Source organism: Falco cherrug, chromosome 7, assembly GCF_023634085.1.
Source record: "Falco cherrug isolate bFalChe1 chromosome 7, bFalChe1.pri, whole genome shotgun sequence".
NCBI classification, from domain to species: Eukaryota; Metazoa; Chordata; class Aves; order Falconiformes; family Falconidae; genus Falco; species Falco cherrug.
In genome coordinates this window covers 26,899,254-26,911,478 of record NC_073703.1, presented here as the reverse complement: position 1 = coordinate 26,911,478, position 12,225 = coordinate 26,899,254, and positions in this window count along the sequence as shown.

The window sequence follows — 12,225 nt, the reverse complement described above, 5'->3', positions numbered from 1 at the left end:
AGAAGGAAGGGGGGGCGCTGGCAGGGATGGCGTTTGTCTGCCCAAGCCCCCGTCACCCTGATGGAGCCCGGCTGCCCTGGGGATGGCTGAGCACCTGCCTGCCCTGGGCAGCGGTGGGGGAACTCCTGGGTTTGCTTTGCTGCTGTGCGCGGCTTCTGCTTTGCCTCTTCAAGTGTCTTTGTCTCAGCCCGGGAGTTTTCTCACTTTGACCCTCTGGTTCTCTCCCCATCCCACTGTGGGGGGAGTGAGTGAGGGGCTGCCTGGGGCTGAGCTGCCGGCCAGGGTTAGATCACAGCATGAGGGATGCTTGAGACAAGGATTGATAACTTTAAATAAACTGAATTGCAGCCAAGTATTTCTTTGCTGTTGTAATTGTCCTTATGGTGGTATTTTATGTATATGGTGGTTTTTATTTTTTTACGCTGTACTAAGAGCTTGTTAGTACTGCTTTGATATCTATGCTATTAAGTACAAGAGAAGTAATTGATTGTTTTTATTTAGACCCGCTCCTCATACAGACGATTTTTCTTTGCTTTGCTGCGTTTCAGTGCAGTGAAAAGCTGGATTTCCAGAAACTCTCTCTTTAGTTGGAGTAATTTTTCAAGAGAACACCAGGCCCACGGTGGCAGATGAGTGAAGCTGCGTGAGTATTACTGGGAGCTGTTGGGGGTGAGCAGGGCTGGGCTGGCAGTTTTCTGATGGAGGATTTTCTGATGCTGTGGTTTTGAATTCTTATTCTGTGAGAGTGCCTAAGGGCATCATCAGGATGTTTTACTTCAACTTTGTTATTTTAACTCTTCAGGGATGCTGTGCGTTATGTAAAAGTCAAAATGATAAAACCAGGACAAAAAGCAGAAGGAAATGAAACTTTAAAACTTTTGACCTACAAGTAATGTTCTGACCTCATCAAAAGTGGAGGCATTAGGACAATGCCAAACTGTTTTTAGAGTATTTCATTCTACTGCAAAGTTTGGATTCTGACTCATTATTTCAATTTCAGTGGAAACTTAACGTTGAATTATCTGACTTTCTCATATCAGGAGACATAATGTCAGCTGTAGCTCTGCATGTTTTTGTAAACTGGACCTATAGCCCCAGTTTTAGCAATCTATTTATATCAATGTCTACCCCCTTGTAAGAGTGCAGATGGAGATTTAGAATAATCACGGAAATAATATCCTGGGTGCTTTGATCACAGATAGACACGGGCCTTTGCTGAACTCCAGCAGCCTGTCTCTGATTTTAGTGTTGTTGTAAATGAGAGGATAGTGAAACAATTACACTTGAAGGTAAAATTTTGTTGGCAACTGGGAGCATTTCTTGCTATGGATATCAAAGCCTTGCAACCACCCAGATGCATGTACAGAGAGGGATGGTAGTAAGAAGAGTCATATTGCTCATGAACTGTGTTTGATGGGGAGTTGAGATAACCTCCTGCCTCTCTGTAAAACACTGAATTGAATCCTACTTAATGTATAGTTATTTTTCTTTCCTGCAAGTGTGTGTGTCCACAGCCATTTTTGATCAGAGCCTGACTACATACTTTGATTGGTGAGCAAAACTAAGCACTGAAGCAGAGTTTTATTGGGGTGAAATGCTCCTTTTACCCATCCCAGAGGAGGTGGTCTGGAAAACTACATAATTATGAAGAACAGTTTCCTTCCCCCTCTCCATGAGGCCCACAAGGAAGATGATCCCTAATTTCACTTAACATAGTCTAGTATGAAGATCTGCAGGTTAATAACCCATGCTCAAGGACGCTTGACTTTGATAAGAGTTATCAGGGAACATCTGATGTCCTGAGCAGATTCACTGTGTGCTGTGGGTTTGCAAAGACGCCGGTACCAGTGGCATGTGGGAAGGTCTGTGGTGCGGAGCCACACTTGAGGCTTGTGCGGGACAAGGGTGGATGCTGCTGAGTGGTGAGTTTTAGCTGCAACTGCTAGAGAAGTAATTTTGGGTCAAGGCAGGGAGCAGCCTGGCTTGGCTTTCTTGTCCCAGAGATCCCATTTACTCATTCCTTTCCCTGCCTTTGCTCCAGCCCCTGCCCAAAGCCATCCTTCCCACAGGTGACATTTCTTCCAGTGTCATCCTTCGCTTATTCTTATCCCAGACTCTTTTCTGTGGAATTAGTATTCTGCCTTTTCTGCCCAGATGTTCTCCAATATCATGTCCAAACAACTAAAGAAAAAATCACCTTGTTAGGTACCCAAGTGGAGGAAAAGGTATGTTCTGCCTTTTATAATGCAAGGAAAAAAGCTTCACTGAATTTTTCTGGCATTTGGAGGACAAGGTTTGCCTGAATTGCATAGGTAGTGTACTTAATCTTATGTTTGGTCTTATAGAAAACAGACTCCCCTGGCCCAAATATTTCCAAAAAAGGTTTCACATGGACATGTGCATGCAAAGGGATTTATTTTCTGAGAAAGAAATGACTGCAAGTTAGATTTTTGTCTTGCATTTTATTTTCATTTCTTGAATGAACTGTAATTCATTTATCATATGCATATCCTCAAACATACAAATACATACCAATACACACATAAGAAGGTGTGCCTATGTGCCTTTGCTTTGTTTTGTAACTAAGGGAGTTAAAAGCCAAGGAAAGAAACAAATGAATAGCAGGAAATAATGGAAAAGAAACAAATGAATAACAGGAAAAGAAAACTAAAGAATAGATAACTGAAATACTCTTCTTTTGTACATAGGTCACTAACTTAATTTTCTTCACCAATTGAATAGATTTTAATTTCTAGGAAGTCTTACAGATATCTTGAATCTTTGTCAAATTATCATTATGTTGATTTATTAGCTTCACAAAAACGTTAGCTCCACCACGCAGAGAAACCAATCATTTCTAATGGAAACCTTTAAACAATTCTTTCTGTTCAAAAGGGAGACTGTAATATACAGCACTGAGTCTAATTTTCATTAATTTGTACCTTAGCAAAGATATATTTTTTTTTATGGAGTAGGAGACTCACTTTATAATCTGCACAAAACTGAAATCATTTGGAGAGATGAGGAGCGGTTCCAATGTGCTTTCACTCGAGGAGAGGTGAAATATCCTTGAACTCTTCTTTTTTCCCTAGCAATGCCTATCATGCTGTAGAGCTATGAGATGATCCTGAACGGGGTTTGGAGAACAATACACTGGCGCGGCTCCTCCAGAGTTGGGAGTGTTACTGGTTTGACAATGTGATGGGCACAAGGTCCAGCGATTTTGATTAGGAAGAGGAGTGAGAAACTGAAGGCTTATCCTGCTCCATTCCTCAAAAATACCTTTTTGTTTTGAACAAGATAAAACCTTTACAGAGGAGGAGGTATGAGCTGCTTTCCAAGTTGGTTAGGAAATACGACTACTTGGTAGAGGTCCCCTGCCTGTGATGGGCAGCCTTGTACCACCACCACCCGCCCCCGCCCCGTGCGTCACATGCAAGGGCAATTAAGCTTACGCATTTACTGAAATTGTTGAGTGTTGCCCCACCTGGGCTTCACAAAAATCCCACCAGTGATGCTATACCTGACCCAGGTTGTTCAGCTTCATATATTGCTCATTAAGATGAGTCCAGCAGTCTGGATCCCACATTATGGTTCCCTTCTCCCAAAGACTGTGTGCTTTTCACAGACACCTGGTCTTGGGTACCAAGTTGGACACTGTCAGCCTGCTCCCCTTGGTGCTGCCATCTGCCTCCCAAATCCCCTGGAACTTTCTGTTGATAAAAACCAGGGTAACGCAGACCAATTCATACCTCAGCTTGCTTTTTCACTTCCTGCAGGGTAGCGTCTGGAAACGCGTGTCACTTACCTGTCATCCTTCAAGGAAAATATTTCTATTGTAGTTCAGTGTCTGTTACAGCTTTATAAATTGCACACCTTGTTTGGAGCATAGCTTACTGTAATAACCTTATTTAATATGATGATATCAGTATAAGAATAATATTTCTTGTACTGCAATCCATTCATCATTATGGAGCATGCTTGCAGTGTGGCAGCTAGCAACTCTGACATTCAAACTGTGCAAAGGTCACACTGGCAATTTCTGTTTTGTAAAGTATGTGATGTATATCTGTTATAAATAGCCAGATTTGCTTCATACTTGTAAAAAATATCTGAAAATTTACAAAATATGTAAGATTAAGAATAATTGAATTGATATGTACCTCTTCCTACCCTTCCTTCTTTCTTCCTAGAGAGATTTGAAATCCAAAGCACCTTTTGGCTATTAGTTTCTGCTGTTTCAGGTTCAAATCTTCTGTGTAAATATTTCATGCTTTGTCTTTGCAATATGTATTTTTCAAAAAAATCCTTCATTAAAATTTAAATTGCAGTCCTGAGTATAATTTACTTCGCATATTTGGCATGCACTATACTCTGTTTAGCATAGCTTTTGCAGCCTGTTTCTCTGCTTTTAGGATATTGGACAAGGATGTATATGGAAAGTGATTATTCCTCATTTGCCAACTGCAGGATTTTTATAAATGCTTTCCAAGCGTCCAGCATTTGACACAGTTGCAGGCAAGAACTTGGGCATGATAGGCAGGTTTTAATTAATTGTTGCATTTAATATTGTTCCTATAAAGTTAGTAAACCTAGGAGCAGGGTTGGAGCTGTTGAGTTTTATGCCATACTTTCTTCTTTCTCCTTTCCTTTCCCCTTTCCTTTCCTTTTTCTTTTTTAAAAAAAGTAATTAATATCCTTTCTTTTAACAACTAAGCCTGTAACTCAAGTCTCGGGTAATACCAGGTAGCATATTTTCTCTTCTTCTCCCAGACAGCATACTATAAATAAATAAGCCCCCTTTCCAATTCTTTTACCTTAACCAAAAAAGAAATCTGCTATAAATGGTATCTGTAGCCAGGTATTGCACAGCCCCTGGCTTCATAAGGAACTCGATACTTACTAAGGCAGAAGGAGAAAATAAAGCAGCACTTCTGAAGCTGATATAATCCTATTTTGGAAGAATCCTTTTGTTTAATAGCCCATATACTTTCATTAAGCATAATTCCATCACTCGGTTTCTGCTGTCAATGAGATTATGCTGTGCAGCAAAGTAGAGAGCAAAGCACATATGCTTTGCATGGTGTTACTGCGGAGAGGCAAACAGCTGCATTTCTCCCTGGACATCCTGGGTCACATCAATCTTCCTGTGAAGCACCAAACCTCCTCCCAGTACAGGGGCCAACAACCATCTAGATTACTTGCTAGAGACCTGAAGGTTGTCATCAAGGTGACATTGAGTTGCAGGTCTCAGGTTTTACTAATTGCTCAAAGCCTTTTATATGGAAAAGTGGTAGGACAAGCGATTGCTTAAGATGGTTTGAATTCATAGCATTTCTCCTCTGTACTGCACTTCTTAGGGTCTGACCCAGAAGCACAAATTTGGGGTGAAGGAGGCTGTCCCTGTGGCAACACCTACTCAGTTTGGTCCCTGGCTTGCAGTTGTGAAATGTATGAGCTACTCGTGCTATTTAGGGGCAAAGCTTCATCTTGGACAACTTATATAGGCCTCAGAGAGCAGCAATCTCTTGCAGATGTACATGAAGCTACGATTAGGCATGTCCCAGAGATGCCCATTTCACCCTGCTGATGGGAGGTGAATCCTCGGTGGGACCTCCAGCTGTAGCTCCTGGGGCTTGGGGCAAATGCAGGTTAATGAAGGCACTAACTTGGCCTCATGTCCTCTATCTACCCTTTTTGCTGGCTATTTCACATGTATCATCACTTCTCACTAGCAGAGATCACAACTTCATTTGAAGGAGAGGGCTGGTGTGGGAAGCAAGGTGACTTCCCTGCAGGAGGAATGGAAGGTGGGGCTGAACCAAGGAGAAAGGCCAGTAGAGGAGACTGGTGTGAAATAATCTGAGTAGGCACTTGGTGAAGGCCGATGCTGAGGGATCAGCAGGTCACTCTGGAATTTTCTTTTTGAATAGATGAAGTTAAAAGACACAGGTAGAGAGAAAATGTTATGGCCCTCAAAGATGTTTTCTTGAGGGTATAGTTTGAATGTTGTAGGAGGAGATGGCCAGAGGCAGGGACGCTCTCTACTTGCCCTATTTAATCCAGTCATTAACTAAGCATCTGTTTCAATAACCTTTTTTCAGGGACAGGAACTTGAGTTGGATGTCTCTGATCTTGGGTCTGACCTGAAATGCAATTCCTGGGGTAGATAATCCCACCAACAGTGATGGCAGAGGATGGGACTGTGTGAACAGAGGGACAGTGAACTGTTTGTTTAGAAAGTACTTATCCTTAAATGCTGTACTAGTGACGCTGGGCCACATGCATCTGCAAGACATTTTGATTCAAAATCACTAGAATTTTTCATTCTGTATCAAAGTTTAGACTGAGAGGCAAAGACTAGAGAGAGGAAAAAAAAGTGCTTCAAACTTTGTGCTAGAGTATAACGCCCTTACTATGAAGAAAGCTTATAGATATCAAAGTCTTCACAGTAAACTTCCCCCATGCTCTGCTGCTTGAGCTCCTGGCTAGGATGCAGCAGGTGCTCATGCCTCACTCTGTAAGACCTGGGAAGTTTGGGCGGGCTGTGATTTATCACCTGCGTGCAGTTGTACCCCTCGCCTGTGAATACAGCTTTCTTCTAATGAGCCCAAGAAGTTGATTAAATCAGCAAGTCAGGGGGTCCCTGAGGATTTGGTTTCCCCATGAAGCTGTCAGGACCTTGTTTGTTGCTTCCCCACTAAGTTTTGTACACGAGCTGCCACCAGCTCTCCTTGTGCAGCGGAGGTGATGATGCTTTGCTGCTGCGGGGGGACCGAGCCTGTTTCACACCCAGCCTGTTCCCCCCACCTCTGCTACCCTGCAGTGAGGCACAGTGACCACTGTGATATTTGTCAGGGAAGAACCAGCGTCTCTGCGAGCCCTATGGGTCATTGTTATGTTTTGGGTTTAATTGTGTGCATTGCTGCTTAATAACAACTCCTTCCCTAGGGCACACACCTTTAAAACTAATTTATTGTTCTTTGGTGCTGTTGTTGATGCTTTGTGTGTTTTGGGCAGAGGGGAGGCACCGCTGTCTGTGCAAAAGGAGATGCTGATATTGCCCTGTAACAGGAGGGTGAAAGCCCCCTGCCTGCATCCACTTTGTTTTATCCTGACATCTGGAGCAAACCCAAACTTTTTGGTGTGTTTTGTACGGCGCCTAGCTGGTTCTCCACCTACCCCAGTTCTTTAGGGGTGCAAAACATTTCTACCATAAGCAAGCAGAGCAAAAAGAAAAGAAAGTAATATTTTTAAGTAGCTCTGAAAGCACAGATCTGAATTTCACAGACATGAAAGCACCCTTCGTTCGGATTCCCTGGAGCTCCAAGGAGCCCTCAATAGGGGGTGATGCAGAGAAGCTCAAAATGTGCCAGAAAACAGCTGAGTGCGAAGTTTCAGATGCATCACTTTGGAAAGGAGTTTTTCTTAATGAGGAATGAGTGATGCAGGAGACTCAGCAGGAAAAAGTAGTCGCTAAATGTTGACATTTGTTTGTAAATCCTTATGTAAGGGCTAGTGTATAAACACATAAGATGATTTGTGCTATACATTTGAGAAGAAAACGCTACTTTATTTCTATTTTAATTTGTTTAGACTGAATTTCTTTACAGTTATTCACAAAACCAGACTCTGCTGTGTAGGCACAGGTGGGAAGTATTGATTTTCGTGCAGGGAGTGTAAACATGTTTTGATAACAAATAAACTGTTAACGTGGGCAAATGGGAAGGAATCTTGTGTTTATCCTGACGACTCAGCTGTGTAGGCAGGAGAGGCAGTGGGACAGGTGTAGGTTGGGGACCCACCGTGGCAGTGCATGTTTGGTGCCAGGTTTGCTTCCCATTTCTGAGGTCTGCTGAGTTGGCAGACATAGAAAACCAAATGCATATATAGAAAAAAAAATGCTCAAAGGCATTTATAAAGAAATCCTGCTTCTGGCTGGGGACACTACAGGTTTCTCAGCATCCCCACTTGGGACCTGGATGACTGAGCCTTGGGCTTGGTACCTTCCCTGAAGTCCCTCAAGGAACCCATGTGAACTGACATTCAGCTTTTTCCTAAAACCCTCACCTTTCTAACCATACATTTCAAATTACTTGGCTTGTTCGGTTTGCTTCCTCTCCCTCCAAGTGTATAATTGATATCTCATACTATATCTCTGATTGATATGTCACAGAATTAAATGCTCTGCATGGGCAGGTAACTGGAAATAGATAGCAGCCCTCCAGCTGCTGGTTCTGAATAACAAAGTGCTTTGCTCTGAGAATAATGGGGTTAAACTTTCAGGTTTTTTAAGTTCAGCACACAGTAATAGGACATACAGAGTCTTTATTTTAACTATCCGAATTATTCTTCACTGCTTTGTGGCCATCCACTTTCAAGCAGAAGCTCCTCTCTTGCAGCCAGCAGGTAATTTGGGCATTTCTGTGGGGCTGGGGGGACATGGTGAGGTGCTATCCTGAGGTCAGCCCAGCTGCTTTGACACCACACTGTATTTTTTCACTTCTATCATATCCTCTGCTAACTTGAGCATCTCTGCGGCAGGTCCAGCTGAGCAGGGCAGGTGTGCCTACGGTTTCTGGGAGAAGAACCGTTGGCATTTGTGGGGCCAGGAGAAATCAGCAGCAGCTGGCAGTGCACAGGGCTCTGCGGTCAGTGTGCAGGGGCATCCTGAGCTCCTCGTTCTTCCCCAAATGCAGAGAAAGCACTCGCTTCTTCCTCACTCAGCTGGAATAGCGATGACCCACTTTTAACCTCTTACTAGCTAACGATTTATTGGAGATACTGCAGATGAGAAAGATGGTTTTCGGGCTTCTGTAATGCTGATAGCCAAACGCTGCCTGAGCTGATACGAGGAGGGGAAGCAGGAGGATATTTCGGACCTTTGCTTGAGGAATTCACCCTGTCTTGGCAGGGATACGAGGCAGGTGGTAAATGTGTACCTCAGCATGGCTGTTGCTTTCCCCACGATAAGGAGAAAAACTGGTGAGGAATCAGCTGGGAGTGTGACACGGCATAAATCACAGTGTTTGTAGCAGAGAGACATGGTGCTGCCAGAGGAGATGGGGCTGCAGAAAAGCTTCAGCATAGGGATAGTCCCAGGGCAGTCCAGTCCATAAGTCAGGAGACAGGGCTGGGCATGGGCACACCTTGGGAACAGCCCCAGCAAGGTCTAGGTGCCCAAGCAGAAGGTTGGGGCTCCCAGTGAAGCTGGTCGGGGCCATGAAGCTCTGCTGGTGTCCTTGGGATGATGGTAATGAAGCTAATGTGAGTTAGGGGAGCAGATAACGCTCCCTGGGACTGCAGAATTGGCTCTGCTGGTGCACATTTCCCAAACCTTCACAGATACCATGCAATGAGACGAGACTTCCCAAAGGAGGGTGGATAGATACAGATGTGGGATGAAGCAAGAAATTTCCATTGTTGAGCAGGACATGTGGGCTTTTGCTATTAAACCCAAAACCCAAGATCATGACAGGATCCTGGTCACCCAGGTTCCCCTCCAACCTCCTGCTTATCTCAGCATGCATGGCCTAGCTTGTTGGCTCTGTCACCGTTTCGCTTTGCTGTTGACAGCCTGATTTCCCTCTCTCCAGCAGCTCGTGCTTTAGTTCCTGCCTGTGTTTTCTTTCAAGTCCTTGTGAACCAGCCAAAGCTCATCATGCTGTTCTTCTGACTCTGAAGTCTTTCAGACTGAGAATTTGCCATTTCAACCTGTTTCATCTCTTCAGCCCTCATGCTGTTTTAGGCACCTTTTCAATGGTACAGAACAGTTTGCCTTGTGCTTGAATGTACTGTGCAAAAAAAAAGAAAAAAGGTTGTTGCATTTCTGGACCACTAGAAATTGTGGCAGTTACTGCTAAAAAATAACATAATTTGAGCTACTACATCATTTTCTGCTGGATGACTTTCAGGGAGGAAATCTTTCGTGCCAGCAGCTGAAAGGAGAGATGTTGTGAAGGTAGAGCATGACTTCCTTCATGCCTGGAGCACATGGGGTGACGGGACTCGGTTCCTGCCACAAGCGTGGGCTTTACAAGGGCTAGCACAAGCACTACTGCAGTAAATAGCATGGAGGATGTTTATTTCTCCTTGTTGTTCCTTGGGAGCAGATACTTCTCTGGTCTTGGGAGGGAGGCAGGACCCTAATCAAGAGCACAACGATAGCCAACATGAAAAATCCTGAGTCATGTCCTGAATCCTTGGTTGTCGGAGCACAGGGGTAAATTTATGACTGCTCAGTTTATTTAATCCTGTGCTGCTTCTGTTTAACTGATTTGAAGGTGGACCCCAAATAGTAGCAGCTAAATACAAAGATATTTAATGATCCCCATCATAATGATGAAATATCTCATGACAGTAGCTTCTTCTGAAGGATGTGCACTAATCCCACAGCAGCAATGGACCTGCTGAAGGTCTAACAACCAGCCTACAGACTGGGTCAGACTACATGGGGGAAGATTTTAGAGATGTGCACGCATGTGAGTTCAACTCCTGTTGATTTCAACTGGAATCAAGCTTCTGTGGTTCTGAATGACATGATGGCAGAGACTTCATGTCATCTCTTTTGGCTATCAAGTAAAAGATGGACTTTTTTGATAGGTCTCCAAACCCACTCTGGTGCTGTGATCTGCCTTGGATCTGCCTTTGGGCAACAACCCTTGGTGGTGCCTGTTGCAATAGGCAGAGGCCAACCTCTTGGACATGCCTAAGGACATGCCATTGCTTTCGTGCCTTGGACATGAAAGCAATGGTTGCCCTGGTTCTTGAGGAGGTGACCTGCACACTGTGGGGAGGGCTGGCATACACGTCATGCCCAGCTCTGAGATGGTTAAGTGTGGAGAATGGACTTTGCATCTGATTTGATGCCCCCCTCCAGCATAATACCTATGTCCCTTACCTGATACGCTGACATCTGTATCAATATTGTCATCTATATATATAAATATATATGTATACACACATACATCTATCTTTTCCATGCTTATGGAGAAGCAAACGGAATTTTAATCTGCATCCCAAGACGGTATCTGGTGCCTAGAAGTCTCTCTCTGTGGTTTAGGGTAATTAAATGCGCAGAATGCACTTACCTGCATTAAAGAGGGCTCATTAGGGTAATCACGGCCTGGGTGCGGGTGTAGGGTTGCATTAGTGTGATTTTTACTAGTACTGAAACTCATCTTTGTGTGCCCAAATCAGGATGCAGGCAACACAACAGGAAAGTTAGAGGAACAGAGGAAAGAAAGGAGGTGCCAGAGCTTTCTGCATTTGTGATTTGTCACACGTACCGGTGGAGCTGCTAGATTAGCTGCACTAATCAAGATCTGGAGAATCTGGTTCTCCTTTTGAGGGGAGCATCCCTTTTGTATTAGTCTCTGAAGTTATTTTAACTTGCATTGACACAAATTAAACAGGAATCTTGCTGTCTATTGATTTTGTCAGCAATGCTTTTTTCCCCTCCTGAAGTCATCTTTAAAGACTTTACTTTTATTAAACCAAATGCTGGCAGTTAACTAAAGTCTTTGTTTTTATAGACTCAAGAGAACAAGATCTAACATAAATTAATCATGACTTAATTGACTGAACTAATTCAAGTTCTCTCCAGTCCACTGCACAGCAATATTCCTGTCTTCCCAATGCTGTAACTGAAGGCTAAATGGTACATTGCTTTAACAGCATAAACTTTTTATGTCTTTAACACAACATTCTTACTGTGGACAAAAGTTTTAATTTCCTTGGAATTAAGTCCACAAAACATTTTCGCAGTTAGGAATGCTGAAGTGAACACCCCTTTTTGTAATGCATATTAGAGCTGACTTCAGTTTCTTCTTATTATCTTTTTTTTTTTTTTCACTGTTCATGGACTAAATTATTTATTTGGTATTACTATTTCAAAGGAAAACTAAGCATTAATTCAATTTACAACAGTATTCTTTCACCCTACAGAGCATAAAATGAAATGCAATGAATTGCTAATGCCGCCAATGTCAAGAACACAATGCATTTAGCGAAGCTGGCTAAATCATTAATGCGAATAACTCTCCTCAAAAAAGCACTGCTGTCAGGAACCAGTGAACTCCGTGCATGGCTTTTGGGTTCAGCCCATGCAGTGAGCCAGGGGTCAAGCCCACTAGTCATATCCCACATGGTGGAGCAGGGTGGGGGTTTGGGGCTGCTTTGTGGGAAAGCTTGCAAAATTGGGGAGGGTGCGGAGTGTGATGGTCT